A 9,384-nucleotide genomic window follows, 5' to 3' on the forward strand; every position below is an offset into this window, starting at 1 on the left:
TGAATTTTGTGTATTGAAATAACTTCATTCTTGGCAGAAACTCTACTTGTTCAAGTATGTTGTAAGACTCAGTTTAAAGTATATTTTTTTCAAAAAAAAGATTTATTTATTTATGTATATGGTGTCCTGCATGTATGTTCATGCATGTATGTGTGTTAAAGTGGGAAGCCAGAAGAGGTTGATGAATACCCTGGGACTAGAGATGGTTGTGGGCTGCCTAACATGGACGCTATGAACTGAACTCAGAACCTCTGCAAAACCAGCACCTGCTCTTAGCATTGAGCCAGCTCTCCAGCCCTTCTCTTTATTCTTTAAGCAGCATTGGTAGCCTGTGCTTTTCTGGACATTTGTCCTTTTCATATAGTTTCTTTAACTTTCCAGCAGATATTCATAGTGTGCCTGTAATACTTTTCTGTCTACCATGCTATTAGCAATATTCCTCTCTAACTGCTTATTGTAGTCATCTAAGCTAGTTTTTTCTGTCTTTTTCCTTTTTACCTCTTTTTTTTTAATCTGTCTTGTTAATTAATCTTAATAAAAAATAATTCAGCCTTTTAACTTCAAGTTTCAGTGCTGCTATTCATTCTGCACATCCCGGGTTTGGTTTGTTTTTCCCTCCTTGGGATGATTGACAGACAAGAAGAAGCTAGCCTAGATCTTGCTCTCACACATTACAACAAACTACTTGGAAGCTTGGTAGTTTAAAACAAGAGAAATCTGTTCTCTCAGTTCTAGAGGACCGGGGGGTATCTGATGTCAGTTTCCGGGGTTCAAAATCAAGGTGTCAGCAGGGGTGTTTTGTATGAAGGTTTTCAGGGGAGTCTGTTTCTGGCTTTTTACAGTCTTTGGTGACCACTGGCCTCTCTTGGATTGTGGCTGTATCACTCTGTTCTCTGCTTTTGTGGTCAAAGACTTTTTCTTCCCCATCCGTAGTTAACTCTCCCTTTTGTGTAACTTGCTATTTATTTGAGGTCTCTTCTTTATAATGGAGGACAATCTCCACCTTTCACGATCCATGGCTGGATGTTACTGGGTATGCACTTTTCTTCCTTCCTTCCCTCCTTCCTTCCTTCCTTCCTTCCTTCCTTCCTTCCTTCCTTCCCTCTCTCTCTCTCTCTCTCTCTCTCTCTCTCTCTCTCTCTCTCTCTCTTTCTTTCTTTCTTCCTTTCTTTATTCTTCCTTTTGTCTAACGATGTGGCTATCCTTTTGGATCAATTACTCATTTGATCATAGTGACTTTCGTAGGTGGCACACTAGTATCTGCTATGGCTACAATATCTGGGCAGGTTTCACTGCTGCCCCTTTGAATGACATTGCTGTTGGAGAAGTAATGTCATGGCTAGCTGGCCACACTATAACAACCCTTATTTCTCTTTCCTAGTCTCAGGAATTTGTGGTTTTGGAATGATGGTTCTGATTTTCTTCTGAAGTTTGTTTTACATTTGTTTACATTCCACATGGCTGATGGACCTACCTATAAGAATGTTCTAAACTCCAGGGAGTCTGTCTCAATCCAAGCTTGAATGACTATTGAGGTGTTCCAATTAATGACTTCATACATTTGGTACATGGAAAGGACATTAATACAAAAATTTCCAAGGCTGGAGATGGCTCAGTGGTTAAGAGTACATGCTGCTCTTGCAGAGGACCCGGGTTCAGTTTCCAGCATCCATGTTAGGCAGCTCATAAGTGCCTGTAATGCCAGCTCTGGGGAATACAATGCCCTCTTGTAGCCTCTGTTGACAGCAGCAGTCAAACACACAATTAAAAATAAAATACACCTTAATTTTTTTTTATATTTCCAAATGTCAAAACAGACCAACAAGTAAACAAACAAACAAAACAACAACAACAAAAACAACAAACCCCAAACTGAATGACATGCACGGAGATTTACTAGTTCACAGAACAGGAAGACTGGGTAATAGCTGTCCCTTCATCAGGATCCTTGGTTCTCAGAACACAGTGTCTCCATCTCCCAGTCATTACCTGTTCTCTCATTTAGCAAGCTAATGCTTAGAAGGCAAAGAATTCACCAGCAGATCCTGGATATAGGGCTATCTCTTTAAAAACCACAGAGGAAAGCGCCTATCATTTCTGCAGTACAGAGTCCCTGGAATAACCAAGGGTAAAAACTCTCCACTAGATCACACTAGTCCCATTTCAACTGCAGGGACACAGAGTGAGGGATGTGATGGTTTTCCTTTAAAACATTAAAGACGCTGTTGTCAGAAGAAAGAAAAATATTTGCTGGGTTGGCCACCGTAACAGATGTGATGTGTAGAACATTGCGTGTAATACGTTAAACATCGCATATGCTCTACGCAATCATGGTTTCAACTCCATGTTTTGCCTGAGGCTTATGGAATCAATCCCATTGCTCGGTACTTGTACGTCAGACTCTGTGTACATTTGTGTTTGTTTATATCATAGATAAAATTCACCAGATGGGAAAAACCCATCAGCACTGCCCAGCCAGTCAGCTGGCCTGGTGGAAGTGATCAGAGGATGTGGGTAAATTAATCTTTGAACAAATGAATGAAATGCACAGAGTCAATGGTTTAGCGCACAGCAGGAGGATGCTGCCTAATCGTTGGGGAAGAAAGAAGAGCCAGTGGCGCGGCAAGGCTCATGCCGGCACTCCTGTGGTTGGGTCTGAGAGGTGGCCATAGCCAGGAGGCTAGCAGAGTGCTTTGTAGCACAGTGCTTGCCTGAGTGTGCAATATGTTAACTACAGCTGGGTCTGGCATAATCATCCCTGACTAATGGGAGGAGAGAGGAGGAGGCTCAAGTGCTGAATAAATAAATTACTTAATTACATATTATCGGAGAGAAGAACAGATGGTCAGCTTAGCCCATCGCCTGATGCCTTAGGCTTCTGAATGGAGAGTGGACGTCCCCTCAGAGGCTGGAGCAGGTTGAGTACTCGATTCTGTTTATCTGCAGGTCCTACCCAAGGTCTCTGGTGTTCGGGAATAAACAAGCCTTCTCCTCTCAACGCTGAAAGACACTGGGTGCTCTAGTGCCCATTCTAAGCTAAAGTTGGGCAGGCCTGAGCTGGTTGGCGCTTTTCAGTTTGTTAATTTTGGCACCAGATGGAGGTAGAAATGGATTTTGCTTCCTGTAAAATGGCTGAAAAGTGATTTTCAATTGAAGATCTAATCAAATGTGAAAGGGGTAGTTGGATATTTGCTTCCTGTGCTCAGGAGCCTCTCTTCCCATGGCAAACCTTATGCTTGTTTTTCTTCCTTTTGGAGGTCCCCAGTGGGGGACCCACTGCTTTATCTAAGCACTGCTCTGTTATTACAGGGAGGTGGAGCTGGGGTTTTGTTTGTTTTCAAATGTTTTTTTTGGTTTGATGTGATGTCCTTTGTAGAGGGGAGGCTCCCAAATGCTCTTCTGGGGGTGACTACCAGGTTGGCTGCATCACAATTTATCTGGGGGGTTTGTTAGTTATAGATTTCTTAGTACTCTGTATAGTGATGCAGAGTCATCAGGCCTTGGATAGGATCTGGAAATCATGTTTCTGAAGAATTTCATGATGGTTATGAAGGAAGTTGGCTATCATCGTGAATAAGCTGGCAAACAGGAAACAGAAAACAAACTCAGTAGGGTTGTTGCGAATTTCTTTTGGGTAACACTGTTATGGAACCAAAAGCTTCTTGTATTCAAGACAAGCGCCCTACCACTGAGCTTCAGCTGGCGTACCATTGGGGAAGTTTTAAGAGGGGCGTGCACAGTTTATAAGATGGCGAATTTCATTCTCAACTTGATTTGATTTAGAACCACCAAGAAAACACACCTCTGGATGTGTCTGTTGAGGATGTTCTCAGGAAGGTGACCTGAAAATGGAAGATCCACACTGAACGTGACCAGTATCCTTCCCCGGCCTGGGGTCCTGGACTGAATAAGAAAGATAAATCCTGATGAGCACCAGCATCCATCTCCCTGCTCCCTGGCTGTAGACATAGTGGGACCAACTGCCGCAGTCTCCTCCTGCTGCCACACTTCTCTCTCGGTGCTGATCTACACTCCCAAACTGTGAGCTGAAATAAACGCTCCACCCTTAAGCTGCATTTGTCTACTATTTTGTCATAGCAACAAGTGTGACATTAGAGTTTGCCTGCAAAGGTGTTCACACGTTTCAGACGAACTCTCCAAAGTTGGTGAGGCGCTGACTGGCAGCAGTCAGAAACAGGTGCAAGGAGAAGAAGGAATTACCAGTACCTCATGAGACACATAGGTATAAGAAAAGGCCCCAGTATAAGAGCCACGCACCGCCACCATCATCCTGCCGGCCAACAAAGAGAGCAATGGAGAAACCAATGTCCCAACCTGTCTCTAGTCTCTTGCTCTTGTGGATCTTGCTTGATCTCCAACGTCTTGCTGATTTTTGTTGGGCAAATTCACAGGTCCATGGTTCCTGGTTGGAGAAATCCATCACAGTCAGACTTCTCAGACACTCAAAAAGGAGCAAAGTTTGAGAGTGAGACTGAAGCAGCAAGTGAGAAATGTCTTAGGTATATTGGTGTATGTGGTAGTTTGAATGTAATCGACCTCCATAATCTCATAGGGAGTGGCACTAGTAAGAGGTACAGCTTTGTTAGAGTGGGTGTGACATTGTTGGAGGAAGTGTGTCACTAAGGGGGCAAGCTTTGCTTTGAGGTCTCTTTTGCTCAAGTTTCCCTTAGTGGGACTGTCAGTCCACTTTCTGTGGCCTGCATATCAAAATGTAGCTAGCACCATGTCTGCCTGCAAACCACCATGCTCCCTACCACGATCATGATGGACTGAACCTCTGAAACTAGAAGCAAGCCACCTCAATTAAATGTTTTCTTTATAAGAGTTGCTATGGTCATGGTGTCTTCACAACAATAGAAACCCTAAGTAAGACAGTGTAGACCACATTTTTTTGGTTACAAATTTTAGTGTCAATTTGAGGATGGGAGCTCTTCTGTTCTACATAGAGGCCTCTATTCTAAGTGGGAAGTAGTCTGTAAAGTTTCACTAGAAAGACTGTAAACTCTCAAGGAGCAATGCTGACATCATATACAATTCCCATTCTGCATGTGTCCACAGTTCATTCATTCATATTCTGTCTCTGGCATAGGATACAAGGATGCATTTTAGATTGTGACTGTCTACCTGGATTTCAACTTTAAATTTCGCTTTATGTCTGGAGAATAGAGTAGTCCTTCTTTCTAGGTAATTATGGCTCTATCATTCTGTATATGAATTTATACTGTCTAGGGCAGTGTTTACATTTGTAACCAATATAGTCTTTATGTTGGCTGTTCTCAAGACCTCTCTTTAGAGAAACCACATTGTTCATGCATCCTTGAGGAGTGCAGTGAGCTGGTTTTGTTTTGATGTTTCTGTGGGATTTTTAAAATGTATTCAAAGCATATATTTCATGGCCATTTATAATTGTAACTCCACATCAGAAGGATTGGATTGATTTGAGTGTTGGTACATTATGAGTAAAGATTTGAACCATCTTAAATGAGGTCACTGATAGAATCTGTATGAAAATATTTATGAAATTCTTGGAGGCCACATGTAGCATTTTTCAGGCTTCTACTCTCTCCCCTTGTAGAAAAGTCTTCCTGGTGGATATTGACAGTTGAGACTTAGTTTCCCATTATCAGCCACTTACCGAATCATCTACTTGTGCTTGGGAGAGACAACTGAGCCCTGGCTCTCACAGTAGGAAGTCTGCATGGTTGGTGGAAGGGAGAATGGAGGAACATCACTGGAATCTGCATTCTGACTTTACCACTTACAGTGTGACTTTAGGCTTAATACTCAACTTCTCTGTGTATAAGTTCCTTTTACAGAGGAATGGGAAGGATCCTAGTTCCTCTCTCATGGATATGTTGTGATGAGTAAATGAGAATGCAGGCAAAACACTGAGTGTCTGGCATGTTGTCAGTGAGTATGGGCTAGTCTCACACCTAATTCCCACATGGAAAACCAAGTGCTAATGACATTGTGATTTAGGTCAGGTCAAGGTATATAGAGAACAAAACAATAGTCGCCACAGTAACGTCTTCCTCCAGATTTTCTTGGCCCTTTGAATAAGTCCCCAGTCCCTCCCAGAAGAGGCTACACTCCTGACCAGAGAGGTTCCCAGAAGAGTTTGAGGAAGTTAGGGATGCTTTTGGATTTGGGCCAAAACACATCTGCCCGTTTATGTTTCAGTGGAACCAATTTTCTGAGTGTGTTTAAGAACTAAGTACATATTTTTGTGCTTATAAAATGTTTGTGGCAAAACAGACAAAAGAAAATGTACGTTAGCCTAACTTACTTTTTGCTTGGAGTTGCGCAAGGCAATCATTATTGACTATGTCTCCGTATTTCATACTCGATATGTCTTTACCTTTATTTCATACTCCTTCTGTCTTCAAGGCATTCAGTCATAAGGGTTTTCAGACTCCCTGCCCTTCACAAAGTCCAATGCAAGAAGAAGCAATTTTAGTCGTACAACCCTTCCAAAGACGCGCTTTCATCATCACTCACCTCTTAACTAAAAATATTCTAAAATATCCTCATAGAGGCCTTGACAATTATTTCATGTACAGTAGACACCTCCATTCTAAAGTCTCCACCGAACATTATCATGTTGAGTTTCTTGAGGCTTTTACAACCCTTTGAAAGTATGATAGTTAAACATTTCGGTTCATATGATTTCCATGAGGTAGGGATCTCTTCCCATTCTAGCTAAGAGAAACATTTTGGTACAGGGTAGGATGGATGCACACACATGCACATACACACAGAGAGAACATGTGCAAGTGAGTATGTGTGGATGCACATGTGCACATACACATGTGAGACTATATAACCAAACAAGAAAACATATGGAGCGTGCGGAGCTTGAATATGACTGTAGGAGCTAAGGGAAGATGGAATTTACAGACACACGGAATCCCTCAGTGGGAAACAGATGATGAAGGAAGAGATTATTAATTTTTCCTTGATGCAGTGGATAACAAAACATACTCAAAAAAAGAAAGTTAACTTTGATTGTTAACCCATAACCACACTGTCCCCTAAAAAAAAAAAAAAAGATTTTCTGGCAACTAAAAAGTCATTTTAGCCTGGAAAATACCTAGGCTTGTATTCTGATTCCTTATTTTTGTTTTGTTTGGAGACTGGGTCTCATTATGTACCCCTGGCTGGCCTGGAAATGGTTTCATATGTAGCTATGCAGAGCTAATGTTTTTATCTTGTCCTAGAGGACAGGCATTTGATTTTGATCGTTTCTCACACAAAGGAGTAGATCACATTTATTTATCACTATCATCGTTGACACTCACGTCACCCCAGCTTTTTCACATCTGACTTGTTTTTTTCCAGTTGTTTGGGCAGAACCAGTGGCACTGGAGCGACTGTCTTTTCACACTCAACACAGATCTCTTAACAGCTTCCACTGCCATCGGTACCTTCAGAATCCATCCTGCTTCCGATGCCTTCCCTGCAGTACCCTGGGCAGGGCACCACCATCCCACTCTTGGTTTAATGTTGTTGCCTCATAATCACTGCGCTTGCTTCTTCTCTCTGTTCTCCACATCTCGTCTACACAGCAGCCAGAGAAATCCCCTCTGGGTACCTCTGGGGTCTCCTGTCTGACTGCGAATATGCCAGGGTGATTAATGCAGAATACTATGTGGCACCTTGCTTTCTAGCCTCATCTTCCAGTTGCCCCCTTCTCAGCGTAGTTCTGCTAGACTATGCTTCTGTGTCCTAGTCTTCTTGAAGTTCTTACCCTCTGCCTAGAACACTCTTCCCCCAGTTACATCTCCACGTGTCTCATTTTCACTCAGACTTTTGTTAAAATATGACCCCGTGAGCAGCTTTCCATGATTAATAAATGTTAACAGCCACCACCAGTCTTTTCTCCCTGCATTCCCCTTTCCCACATAGCACATAGCAAGTACCTGACACATTTACGCCTTTGTCTCCTACCATGGAGAGAAGTTTTCTGAAGGCTAAGGCTGTTGCACATGTTGCCATGTCTCTGGTATCTGTTTTATCTTAATACTTGAGTGCTCTTTATTCATTGTTTGCATCACTGAAAAGAATGGTGTAAGAGTGAATGAATTGTATTTTCCATTGGCTAGCAAAAATAATTAAACAGTTGATGCTTTCAAAGTGTGTGTGTGTGTGTGTGTGTGTGTGTGTGTGTGTGTGTATCTTGTATACGTGTTATGGGTTTTGAACCCAGAGCCTTGCACATGCTCAGTAAGACCTCCTCATTGAAGTTACAATATGGTTGTAGATAATTTCCAATTTAGGGAAGTTTTAGGGATTTTTTAAAAACGACTTTTATGAACTTTGTCAGCAGTGAATGAAGATGATATACATATTTGTACACAATTACATATGTGTAACATTTAATGTATGTGGCTCTGTAGGCACCTATATGTATGAATATTGATTAGTATGTTCAAGAATGCATGTGTGTATTGCTATGCATGAGCATTTGCATAAAAATCAGTGGCTCAGGAAGGGAACAGCTTCCTACTCAGTGTCTGCCTGGAAATTCTTCATCTTCTGCTCTTGGATATGGTTCTAGAATTGAGACACAGAAAGGCATACAAAGTGCCTACACACCAATGAAAGGACCTGATCATAGTGCTCTAGAAAGTTCTACCTTCTCAGTGCCCCTCATGGCCTTTGTGAAGAACTGGAGCTGCCAGCTGCCAGGGGAAGGCTAGTAGTAATGACCTTTAATGGGAGATTCTTCTTCCTGTTTTAGACAGCCCCAGCTCTGAGAAACCCAAGTGGTCACCATTTATGATGGTCCCGTGTCTCTTTTCCAGGACCCTTTGAAATATACTATTTTTGATTTGAATGTTGCCTGAAAAATCTGCATCCAATTTGAATGAAACTGAATATGTTTGAGGGCTCAAGCAGCATGTCTTCCATCTGAAGCAAAGTGGAGATGAATTTCAATTAGATCTTCCCATTATAATCTGTCTCCACCTGTAGTTTTCATCAAAATTGCTAGGCAGTGTGATATAATGTATGATCGGGATTTGCCCACTGGCAGCGGTACCCCCATTATCTTAGTAAAAAAGCACAAAATAATTAGTATGATACATATAGATAGTGGCTTCTTACAGCAAATGACTTTAATTGTGGTGAGTAATATATATGGAGTTGGAAGTCTTATATATTTCCCTCCCAAGAAGATACCAATTACTAATTCAGTTGACAAAGTAACAATGTTTCAAAAGATTTAATGCAAACTGAACACTGTAGTCAATAGCCACTGTAAAATGTCCGTTTTATGGCCTTATTTTTTGCCTGAGCATAATTTATGGTAATTTGGTGGTTGCATATAGCTATTGGCTTGAGAGTTAGTACTTGAGCATTGCA

Source organism: Peromyscus californicus, unplaced genomic scaffold (genome assembly GCF_007827085.1).
Source record: "Peromyscus californicus insignis strain IS unplaced genomic scaffold, ASM782708v3 Scaffold_3__1_contigs__length_106647218, whole genome shotgun sequence".
NCBI lineage: Eukaryota > Metazoa > Chordata > Mammalia > Rodentia > Cricetidae > Peromyscus > Peromyscus californicus.